The sequence below is a fragment of the Pectinophora gossypiella genome, chromosome 19, assembly GCF_024362695.1.
Source record: "Pectinophora gossypiella chromosome 19, ilPecGoss1.1, whole genome shotgun sequence".
Taxonomy (NCBI): domain Eukaryota; kingdom Metazoa; phylum Arthropoda; class Insecta; order Lepidoptera; family Gelechiidae; genus Pectinophora; species Pectinophora gossypiella.
In genome coordinates, this window is record NC_065422.1 from 8,494,374 (window position 1) to 8,507,303 (window position 12,930).

The following is a 12,930-nucleotide window of genomic DNA, read 5'->3' on the forward strand; positions in this document are numbered from 1 at the left end:
GGATGTACCTTTAATATAACCCAATTGGAATACAGTCGTGAGCTATTGTTATGTGCCATATCCTTTCATAATCGATTTTAAATATACTTTATTGCACCAGAATAATCCCTCATTCAGCGCTTATCGCTATCGACCCACTAGGGTCGATTAATTCTTTCAAATATTTTTCCTCTCAGACGACGCCCTGAGCCGAGGTTCGCGCCCAACTGGGCACCCTCAGGCCTGTTGTCTTAAACGTTGTACCGGGTGAGAGCCTTCAGCGCTCCCCATTTGTCCGGCCAAGTAGTTAATGCCATCTGCGGCAAATCTACAATAAGTCACGTCAAAAAAAAAAAGCACCAGAATAAGATAATACTTAGTCCGTTCTGTTTCAAATACCTTTAAGTTTACCTTTACATAATAACTATTAAGACAAGTAATCTGTGTTAAGTGTTAAGCCAAAGTTCCGTATCCTACGCGTTACCGAATAGATAAGGTCAAATTATCATGACATTATCTGAGGAATTCTTCACGTAGTCACTGGATAGCATTCGAATTTTAAAAAATTATAAGTCAGCATCGGAATTATTTTGTTCAGTGAAAGTAACTACAATTTCATATAAAACTGAAAATTCAGACATCGCATTCGATACGGGAATTTTTTGATCAGCTTTAAGCGTTAGGAATTGCGCAGGGTATCACTCCATAGAACGTGACAGCGTGTCTGCGTTGCGTGAATGCTTACGTATGAGTAACGTCTTCGCTCCACGTTAAACAATGCCTCAGTACTCTCGAATAATCACAAAATAGTAAATGATATCTGAAAAAATATGCCTATATACGCGGTGTTAGTGACGTCGTAACGAAAACTTCGAGGGATGGATCAGACCATGATTCTGAGTAGATATCAAATAGAATTTTCCAACACAAAGGTATGTTTAGAACTGAAATTAATTTAAAAAGCATTTAAAATTTTCATGAAGAGAAATCCTCTTGATATCAATTCAAAATTATGGACTGAATCATCCCCCTCAGTATTTGTTACGATGTCACTAACACCCTGTATAAAAATATTTATATTTTGTACAGTTCGCAACCGCCATAAAAACACAGAATCTTCATCAAAAGCTCTCAGCAGCCGATATGCAATATTTATCTAATTTGGGTAAGTAAATAACGAATCATAATATTTTATGTTATTGAGTATTGAGTATTAAATTGCAGTCGCCAATCGACGCGAGTTGTTTTACACGATCGAGAATTCTATTATCATCGACATAATCATAAACAGCCTATATATGTCTCACTGCTGGGCAGAGGCCTTTCCTCAATCAACCGGAGGGGGTATAGACCATACCACACTGCTCTACTTCGGGTTGGTGGAGGTGTTTTTACGGCTAGTAGCCGTGACCAACGGCTTAACGGCTTACCTTAAAGAAGGTGCGATTGGCGGACGCTTCTATAAAAAAAACTGAACCTGTCAAATCTTCGCATTAGGCAAGCGGATCTTGTGAAAAGGAATAACTATAGGCAGATGATGATGTCCATGTTTACTGGTGACAGGTGTCTCTATTCGACCAAATGGGGAGTTACAGCGGCGTGAACCTCAGCCCGCTGCTCCTTTACCGGTTGGTGGAGATGTCGTGCAATCATCAGATGACAGCTTACAGTTGGTATGTGAGTCCAAATCAGAAAGAGCTGCCCATCGCCTACAAGGAGCATGAGCTCATGTTACACCAAATGTGACCTTTGGGGTCAGCACAAACCCAATGAGAAATTTCCCAGAAGGCCCAAGCAGTCTTTTTTGCTCTTGTCTTGCAAATTTGCAATTTCTTGAACTGCGCTGACTCTTAATTTACACCATATGCAAGGATATTCTTTCACCGGTATTTTATTTCAGAAAGACTTTGACTTATTATTATTTAGTATTCAGAAGACAATTTGCAGTGGGTTGATCACTATACGCCCCATACAGTTCATCAAAAATGCTGCAAATTGTCTTCTGATTACTGTTGCTTTGCCCACCCATGTAGAAATTACGGATGTGAATTTATGATGTATATTATTGATCTACATGTATATATTATGTAACATCTCATGATTCGAGAACGAGACAAAATGTCATCCGAATCTTAAGTGCAAGTGAGAAAACATATGAAAGTTTCATGCAGTAGAGAGTTTGTGACCCTTTTAGTTGCGCAAACATCCCTGGATTATACAGCGATTACTAGACGACCCCGGATTGATTTTCAATGAGATCGGAGCATGTATTGCGGTGTACTTTACGGGCTTTATTCTGCTCGTGAATAGGAAATTGGCTAAACATATATACTTGGAACATTATACAGACAGAAAGCGTGTAATCTTACGATTAGCTGGTCAGAACACAAAACTGCAGTCAGTTTTTGGCTCAGAACCTATTTTACTAGATACATGATGACACTGACAGCTATTAGCAAGGGGCGCAGGCTCTTAGACTTAAATAAAACTATTTTTAATGGGTTTGCGACTAGCAATAACACCTCAGCCCCATAACGAAATGGCGTTTATGGGGGTTTTTCAATTTATAAAAAAGTAATATGACACTGGTGTCGATTATAAAGGACTTTATGTTAATTAATTAAGAAAATCGACACTTAAGTGTCATTTATTTACGATCTTAGCCTGTCTCTTAAATGGGCAAAAGGAAAAAATATCTGAAGATGAATTTTAATTATTTTACAGCCAGGTTACCCTAGTCCCAGACCAAAGGAGTTACAGCATGAACTCCAACGTCCTGTTGCATTACGGGATGATGGAGTTGCCGACCTTGAAAAATCGCCTAAACAAGACCACGATGATGTGGTATGACGCTAAAATGTATATAGCTTACATAACATAAGCTGAATTGGGGTAGTTAGAGGTAGATCCATCGCAAGATGAACAAAGTAGACTACCTCAATCGGCTAGTTTCCAACTAGTCAAATCAGTTACTTTTTACTAAACGTCAAAACCCGAAATTACTACAGATTTTTTATAAAAAAGCACACTAACATCATAGAAAATGTGATAAAATGTCGAACAATTATTACGTTTTTCTGGATTAAAATTCATAAATAAGATAAATTGAAAAAAGAAAATGTTTTTCATTAGTTTTATATCTGTCTTTAGCGGTATTTAGTATAATAGTAAGTAATCAAAATTTCATAATTTATCTTGAACCTAGTACATGACCCAATTGAGTAGTTTCCTAGGTCAAAGATAAATTATAAAATTTTGATTACTAAATGAAGACAGATCTAAAAGTGACAAAAGTGCTTCCTTTTTTCCATTTATCGTATTTATGAATTTTAATAAAGAAAAATGTAATAATAAGTGCGAAATGTCTCATTTTTCCATAACGTCACAGGTTGCTTTTTCATACAAATTCCATAGTCATTTCGTGTTTTGACGTTAGTAAAAAGTAACTGATTTGACTACTTGGAAACTACCCTATTGGAATATAGTTGTGAGCTTGTTATGATGGCAGCTAAGGCCCTATCTCACTGCAACACCACAGTCGCGCCACCGACGGATTCTTTTTTGCGCAACCAGGTAAGGTATCCTTTATACAACTACTTTACAAAATTATTTTACAAAACTAACTTTATAAAATATTGTCCGTGATGGCGCCACCATGGTTTCCTAAGGTAATGTGAGAGCGCCCTTAAATGCATCTTCCGTCTTATACTAAGTACATGTAACTCAAAGTTAACATGTGATATCAGAGTGCCAAAATAAAATGAGTTATGTGAAAACCATTTCTTTTTTATAAAGATGGTGTCAAGACCACGGCCTTCTAGACGCCAAATGGAAGGCAATATGTTATTATTGCAGAAAATTGGTAAGTAAACGAAAAACTGTTGAAATAGCGGAAGAATTTATATGCCAGATTTAACATTAATTTTAGGAATAAAACTTTGACACTTATATAATATCAAAGGTGTGTTGCTACTTCCTACCTCCCTCATTTACCGCTTATCGCTATCGACCCATTAGGGTCGATTAATTCTTTCAAATATTATCCCCTCAAACGACGCCCTGAGCCGAGGTTCGCGCCCAACTCGGCACCTTCAGGCCTGTTGTCTTACATTTGTACCGGTTGAGAGTCCTCAGCGCTCCCCATTTATTCCACCAAGTAGTTAATGCCATTTGCGGATAATCTACTATTATACTCGCTCCTTGTTCGAGACGGTTTACAGTGTAGTCTACGTCTTATGCTCCAGCATCGTCCCCGTCTCGAACAAGGAGCTTCGTAAAATTGTGATAGAACTTCACTTACAGGTAAGTTCGTTTAATCTCATAATAAGTCACGTCAAAGGAAGCTACTTCCTATTCTTAAGACAGTATTGCTTTTTTCTTTTGATAGATATTAAACAAAAAATATACATCCCTTAAACATCCTTCAACTGATTGCAGGCTACTCCAGCCCTAGACCGCAAAGGAAAATACAGCTCGGTCGCCATCATAGTCCTGCAGGGGATGGTGGACCTGTACCGCAAAAAAAAACTACAGAGGAAGACAGCTCCGAGTTGGTATGGCAATATTAAAAATGTTAAATTTCTTTCTCAGCCTTTAATGTCTTAACCAAACTAGGGATCACAAAGTGACTTTTCGTGATATGTCCCCACCGGGATTCGAACCCGGAGCCCAAAGCTCAACCACTGGACCACGGAGACCGTTACAGCCTGGTAAGTGACTGAAAATGCCTTATCAAAAACAAAAAGACTGTTCTAAACATTTTCCAACCGAACTATGAATTACGTCCGAGACAAATTGTCAATCGCTAAGGCAATTAATAACATAGGTATGAAACAATGTTGCGGAACTATCGATAATTTTTCAATCGATAGTTTTCAAGAGCATTCCATCGATATTATCGATAGCGAAACCTGACAATAGACGATCGACAGAGTGCAATGATTGACTTTCCTGTCGGCGCGCCGCGGCGTTCCCCAAAAACACGATAGATGGCGTTGTTAAGTTTTTCCAAACAATCAATCAATCAATAATACGTACAATAGGCGGCCTTATTGCTAAACAGCAATTTCTGCCAGGCAACCTTAGCTTTACCTTTTTTTTTCTTCGTTTAAACTTCTAATTTCATGGATAACGGGTATACACATCTTTTATCTTTGTTTTTGGGTATAAACGATAACCCTTTTTTATTACACCAAGGTACAATAACAACTTCCACTCATTATTATTACTTATTATTACTTGTGGCTCGAGGAGCTCGGTGGCGCAGCGGTAAACGCGCTCGGTCTGCGATTGTTGAAGTTAAGCAACCTTCGCAAAGGCCGATCATAGGATGGGTGACCACAAAAAAAGTTTTCATCTCGAGCTCCTCCGTGCTTCGGAAGGCACGTTAAGCCGTTGGTCCCGGCTGCATTAGCAGTCGTTAATAACCATCAATCCGCACTGGGCCCGCGTGATGGTTTAAGGCCCGATCTCCCTATCCAGCCATAGGGAAGGCCCGTGCCCCAGCAGTGGGGACGTTAACGGGCTGATGATGATAATGATGATGACTTGTGGCTCTGCCCACCCTATTGGGGATTAAGGGCGTGAGTTTATGTATGTATGTGTATGTATCAATAGACTATTGGTACTGTTAGCGATTGCGTGAATTTAAAAAAAAAGCAAATCGTGCGTCGGGGCGCCATACCGCAGCCTTTTGCGCGAAGGAGCATTAAGCAGTTGTCATTTAGTGGAGAAAGGCGCCATGGAAAAAATAATTAAAACAAGGGAGTTCAACGGAGATTATTGTGTTAACAAGAGTACTAGAGTGAATTAGATAAAGTATTTTATAACTGGGGCTTTTTTCAGTACTGATATGTTAGTAAAACGTCGTATTCTGTGACGATGGTAACTTCTTTATATATACAATCGAGATGATAAGTTTTTGACGTGACTTATTGTAGGTTGTCCTCTTATGGCATTAACTACTTTTGACCGGACAAATGTGGAGCGGTGACGGCACTCACCTGGATTCTTCGCTTGTTTTACCATTTGTGGTGAGATTCCTTAATGCTCCCAGTTGTCCAAGTAATAAGTGATATCTGAGGTGTAATTTAACACTCAACTTTTTGTACAGGTAGTTATACAAAATACAAGGCCACCTCATAGTCGCAAAAAGCTGAAGAATGATGAGAAACTGGGTAAGTAAATCAAGGAATACCGAAATCATAATCTCTCTAGCCTTAAATCCACAGGGTCGGCTTACCTAACCTGACTGTCTGTCTGACCTTCCAACCCGCGAAGGGAAAACCAACCCAGTACAGGTTAGGCCACATACCTCCGAAAATGCATTTCTTGGGAATGCGGGTTTCCTCTCGATGTTTTCCTTCGCCGTTGAGCACGTCATAATCATTTATGATCCAAAGACAGTCATTGGTTTAAGCCTGTGCTGGATTCGAACCTGCGACCTCAAAGTGAGAGGCAAGCCTTCTACCAACTAGGCGACCACGGCTCAAGGAATATCGAAATATTGGAAGAAGTCGCCAATCTACATGAAATGTTTTTACAGATACGGAGAATTCGTATACGAACACCCGTATTCTAAGAACTCTGCCTCAGCTGAGAATTTCAATACTTTAAGTTGACATTTGCATGTTCGACTTGAGGACTTTACTCACCGGAGTCGAGCATATCATACTGCCAACAAAATAATACGAAAATAATGACGCAGTACCTTACTGGAGTAAACTTAGATAACGTTGAGGTTGACATGCTAAGAATGCCGATTTTGAGCTGAGTTCGAGGAAGACCTTGATGTTGCCTCAACTCAGAACAGAGTCGGAACAGAGTCGAAGAGAATACGGATTTACGTCTCTCAGGAACAATCGTTTCAGGTGTTTTCTATTCATCCGATCGGTCGATTGGTCAATCGGCCCCATGGGATTTATTTTTCCCTTTTCACCGATAGATTAGTGTGGCGAACGAGAAAAGTCTTAATAGATCGATTGATCGGGTGAACGGGAAGCACCTATTTGTCAGATTAATATGTCGAACAACAAAAGTGAATTTTTTGAAGTGGGAATTTTCAACAGATTTCCTTTGTAAGTTGTAAACCCTAAGCCTAAATGATAACCCTGATACCAGGGTTAACGAGGTTGCTCGCGCGCCCCCGCGTCCCGTCAAATGGTGCAGGCAGGAACACCGTTGGGTTTTAGTGGGTATACTGGGTGGCGACACCCGGGGAGTCCCACATAACCACGTCGTCCCCCCGGGCGGCGTGGTATGCGTAACGCATTTCCCAACGTTAAAAAAAAAGGGTTAACGAGGTTGGTCGTTGACCTTACAACTTGTACGAGGGAAAAAGAAGATATGATATGCGTCATCTGTTGGTCACAGGTTACTCCAGCCCAGCACCAAGAAAGTCAACACGACGCCGGAATAATCTCAAAGATGCTGTTCCATTACGAGTTGGCGCACGTCATGAGCCGGTTGACAGGTCATCAGACGAAGACAGCTCCGATTCGGTACGAGCGAGATTTATTAGGTTGGCCAACAGACAAAAACCCCATTTTGCGTTTTCCACACGCACATCAGGTCTGAGCTCTTCGGGACGGGTGATCCACAGGTCTTCTAAGGACATGGCCAATCCACCGCCATTTCCGTGTAAGGATGTCAGCCTCCACAGCATTCTGCCCAGTATACCGGACTAATGCTCGTCCAATTATAGGCAAACACAACATGCTAATTTATTTACGCTACAAAAGACGACAATTTATATAAAATGAAGAAACAATAGACAAATGTGCTGGTAACCTTGGACTATTAAAATTTAACACTTTCAAGGACACAGATCATGGGTGATTGAGATTTCACTCATAAAGACGACTTAAAATCGGGACACTGCCTGTAAACGTCCTTTAAAAAGTTAACTCATATTAGGACGTCTTGAAAAACTCATAAGTGTAGCTTTAAGTTGTCGTATATCTTGAAAAGTTGAAACTCTGCGTACCCAAAATGATTACGAGCATTAGTTAAAGTCCATTAGCAAGGAGGGACTATTCAGGCTATCTAAAACAATATAGATGGCGCTGTACTGTTTTTTCTTCGTTTAACCTTTTAAATAAAAAACATAGAAATCGTTCAGCTGCTTGTCTTCCCGGGCATTTCGTAAAAACCGACAAAGAGATTGTGTCCTCTAACATGATAGACTAATGTTATGGGCGATAGGCTGATCCCTTATCACCATAAGGTTCATCATATCCAGCTTACGACATCGTATCAACAGTGGCTGCAAGTCGTCTTTGATTACTTGTGGCTCTGCCCACCCCATTAGGGATTACGGGCGTGATTTTATGTATGTATGTATGTAACCTTTTAATTTCATGGATAACAGACATATGCATATCTTTGTTTTTGGGAAATGATTTCCTTTTTTATTACACCCAGGCACAATTACATCTTCCACCCATTATTATTGTGACTAAAATAAAGAGAAGCAATATAGGTAGCAACGTAATTTTATACATAATATGCGCCAAATACCACGCGACAATGCCTCTGCCATTGCATTGTATTTTGGTATGTTTTTTTCTATGTACTCGAGCAATAAGAAAATTGCTTTGATGTCTCTTTTTTCTTAAGTTGTTTTTTTTTTTCTTTTTCTAATCTTGTTATTAAGTTTTACACGTGTGGTGCGGTACACACACTAAACAACTGTATGATATAATTTTGTACCTACCTAATTACTTAATAATAATATTTAGTTTGTTGTTATAATATTATTATAATAAGGCACCTAGTGTCGCGTCTTTTATATTGCCGTGCCCTTGCAGGGCGTCACATGTACCTTTTTACTATGTTCCACCTTAATTTATGTTTGTGACATGCAATAAATGAATATGAATATGAATATGAAAATAGGTAATTATCACCTTAAAGCTGTACAACGCCATCTGTACTGTTTTTCGTGAACCTGGCCTGGAAAGCCCGTCATTTCCAATTTCCATACCTTTGAGTGAAACATAAATCGTATGTTGTCACTAGAGATGTAATGTTTAATTGCGCGTACTAAACAACCGTCTGTTGATTAATCTGATTCAATCGATTAAATTCATGAATGCATAATGAAATTGACTTCTTATCCCAGTACCACACGCAGCTGCTATAACTATGTACACGAAATTCTTAATGCTATTTTGTGTGAGTACATCTGCTGTTTGCTTTTTGTTTCCTAAATAATAGTACATTCGTTTTGTTTTGGAATTTAAACGAAGTTTTATGTGAAAATTTGTGATTATGCGCATGATTGTGCGCATGCGATAACAGTTAAATGAATTCTCAGCGTTGCATAGTACATGTGAATTGGAATTCGTTATCGAACTGTGCTAACCTCACTTTTGAGTGACCATGCTAAACAAAAAAGGTTGGTCATTTATTTTCTAGTTTGTCACAGCTTTAGTCGTTTATTACTTACTGATGTAAGTTAGTAGTCGTTATATGGGCCATGTCAGGGGCCTTTGGCGGCTCAAAAGTAACACTGACACTAGTGTTGATGGGGTTGTTAATCCACCTTACAACCCACACGACTGAAGAAAAAGAAGAAGAGACGAAGTGCTTTAGTTTCCAATTTATAGTCTAATAGTGAATATTTATGCATTGCAAAGCCAACGACTATAATATTAAAAAACACTCACAACTATTTTAAACTCAAATTCAAAACATATCTAAATTCAGTAGGTAACTTAGTTAGGTACACTTTGAATCGTCATTTTGTACATAACGAATGTCTCATCCGCCTAAAACTACTGCAGCTTCTCACAACCTATACATATAGCCAGGGAAAAGAAGCTGCAAGAAAAACCTCAGCAAAGGTACTTAGACTAGATAAATAATTATAGTCAATAATCTTATAATAACCTTTTTTACAATGTTTCTGTTTAATTACTGTCAAAGGTAAATTCTGAATGTCAATGGAAATGTTTTAGTAAAAACGCCCCTTGAAAGATTTAGTGATTTTATGCAGTCGACTGACGTGTAAGGCAAGTTTATGCTTTCTCCGGGTATCAGCAAACTAGACTTTACTATTGCAAAGGTAGTCATTATGTACCTGGTGAAAGAAAGAAGAAAGAAAAAATATTTATTCGGCATACTTAACATAACATACTTAGGTAATTAAATGTCTTAATAATTATTATACTTACTTAATGCCGAAATGGATTCAGCTCAGCAAATGTCACGGCCTAGCTGTAGCTTGATTATGACGCTGATTTTCAGCGGCAGCCGGCTGGGGAATCACAAGACAGTGAAACAAATAACTTGGCTCTAAAGTCTAAGCACATAATTATGTACCTAAACCGTGATGTAAACTATTTGAGAAAAAAGAAAATAATTAGAAAAATAAATAAATGAATAAATACAGAATACTTGCTAAAGAGGTGAGAGTTCTTAGTGCCCCCAGTTGTTCAAATATCAAGTTCCATCTAAAGCTGAACATACATAAATTCACGCCTATTTCCCACTGGGGTAAGCAGAGACTATGGAATGCGGTTTGGTTTTCGGTGGGAAATAGGCGTGAGATTATATGTACTTACCTATGTATGTATCTAAAGCTGAAAGCAGACCAAAATTCTTCTGCATAGTACGCGCAGTCTGAATTGTCGCGTACGATGCGGATGTATTTTGCTGTGTGTGGCACTTTTAGGCTATAAGTGTTTTTTTTTTACTTTTGATGGGTTTGCTCTTGGCCCCAGACTTGCCCGAAGGCATTGACGAGGCCTAAGATGGAGCTCGCCCAGAAGGTGCCTATTCACTCTGGCCTTGAAACCACCCGGGTTATATGCATTCGGAAATACAGAAGACGGCAGAGAATTCGACTCCCTATCACGTTTTTTTTTTTTTTTGTTTAGTTGATGCTCTCAGTAAAATCACGACCAACGCCTCCCCGACATAACCGAATGCCCTCTGATGACGATATGCTACTGTTTTGGAAAGTTGGTAAGTGTATTAACATTTTTTTTTTATTCAATTGTGACAACAGAGTTTCAAACAACATTATCTAATGCGGTGTCTCATAAACCGAAGTAGGTTTTTCTGTACACCGCAGGTCGTCTTTTCCCTGGTGAAACGATTCTAAGTTTACGCATCTAAGTTTTATCCAACAGGGATTGTCGGGACCTAGTTCTAGCCGGAATTATATCGGATAGACCTAGTTTTATCCAACGGAATGGCTGAACTTAGTTGTAGCCAGCATGATAAAGGCTAGACCAAGTTTTACCCGAAAACAATCGGCTCGTACCAGGTTTTACAAGAGTAAGTGGCTACACCTAGTTCTAACCGGCTATAACTAGGTGTAGCCGCACTTCGGGTATTAGCCGTAACATATACATTACACATACCCCAGCCCTAAACCCGAAGCTGAACCAGGTCCTCAGCACCAATTTGCCCGGCCTAGTAGTAAGTGCCATCTAAAGCAAACCTATAAAAACCTAAAACGCAACATCATCTCAATAATTTAAGAGCCATGCTCTTTTCGGTGTAGCATTCCCCATTCGTGTCTACCAAACGCTATTTCTTGACTTCCTCATAAGACACGGCTTCGCCTTCTCTTTAATTTGTTATGCGTTATCTCAAAGAAACGATTATTATTTGCATGTTTGTTTAATGTTATATTTCAGACCGAGCCCCACCCTGCACACCATTCTCGGCATTCTACATGGACTGTAACAAATGCGTGTGCGCAGCTGATGGATCTACCTCCTGCACGACTATATCTTGCGAAAACGAAGATGGTATAATATTTTTACAAACTTTCATTATTTATCTTTCCATGGGTTTCCCAGTATGTGTGTGTCGTAACATTTTGCATTTGTGCAGTTTGCCCTAAATGTTTGTTTTGTATACTTAACGATTATACTCCCCACCTATCAAATTGGTATAACAGAAATCTTGGTGAGTTGTGGGTACTTAGTTCATCGTGTGATGGATGTACTCTGACTACCCCATTGGGATCTAGTCATGAGCTTAATTATTATGTTATCATCCTTCCCGGACCTTTATGAGTTTCTTGATCTTCGACAACGTCAAGTTTAAAAAAAACGCAATGGTTTGTGAACTTAGATAAAACGCGTCAATTTAGGCACAATCAAGTTGGCGACAAAGAATTTCTCAGAAAACGTCCGGGTTCGTGCCTTTAATATGTTTTTCTTTTTATATTTTAAACTATATTTAAGTATTACACATTCATATTTATGTAGGTAAGAGATTAATTTGTGATATAACTTTATCCTTATCTACTTATTTATTTATACATTTATTATCACAAAACTTATACTAGTGATGTGTTTACGCAATTGGAACTAAGACGATATAATGGGTTTCATCTTGGATTTTTTGTGCTTTGTTTGGTGTGTTTGCTATGAAATCTTTAGTATTGTACTGTTTTGTATGAACTAAGTACAGCAGGACCAAAAGCAGCCTGGCCTCGGCCGTTTAAGAAGTTTGATGCTGCTGCCGACAGTGATTTAGAACATATTAAACAATTCAATTATGAAATACAAACGCGAAGGTCCCAAAGGAAAAAGGAAACACTATGAGCAGGTGAGGTTGGCGCCTCGACATTAAAATCTCTAGACATCTCTAGAAATCATTTCCTAGCATACTGAAACCGTTTATTCCAAGGGTCATTTTCCTAACCTGATGTAACTGACACCACCAGGTATTTACAGAAGCGTTGCTATCCGACTTTCTTACTCGAAAAGAAACCGCAACATTCTCAATAACATTCAAACTTGACACAATAGTTGTAACATAACACTCTTCTTTGATGATATTTTTTTAAGTTACGTTAAAGCTAGAGCCGCCAGGGTTTCCTTTTCTAATCAATCTCCTCCATTTTGCAAGTCTTCGTTATCTTCAAGGGTAATGTAATTCTCTTTGAAGTCAGCTTTGTCGACACCAGCCAGCTTGAGCCATTGTTCT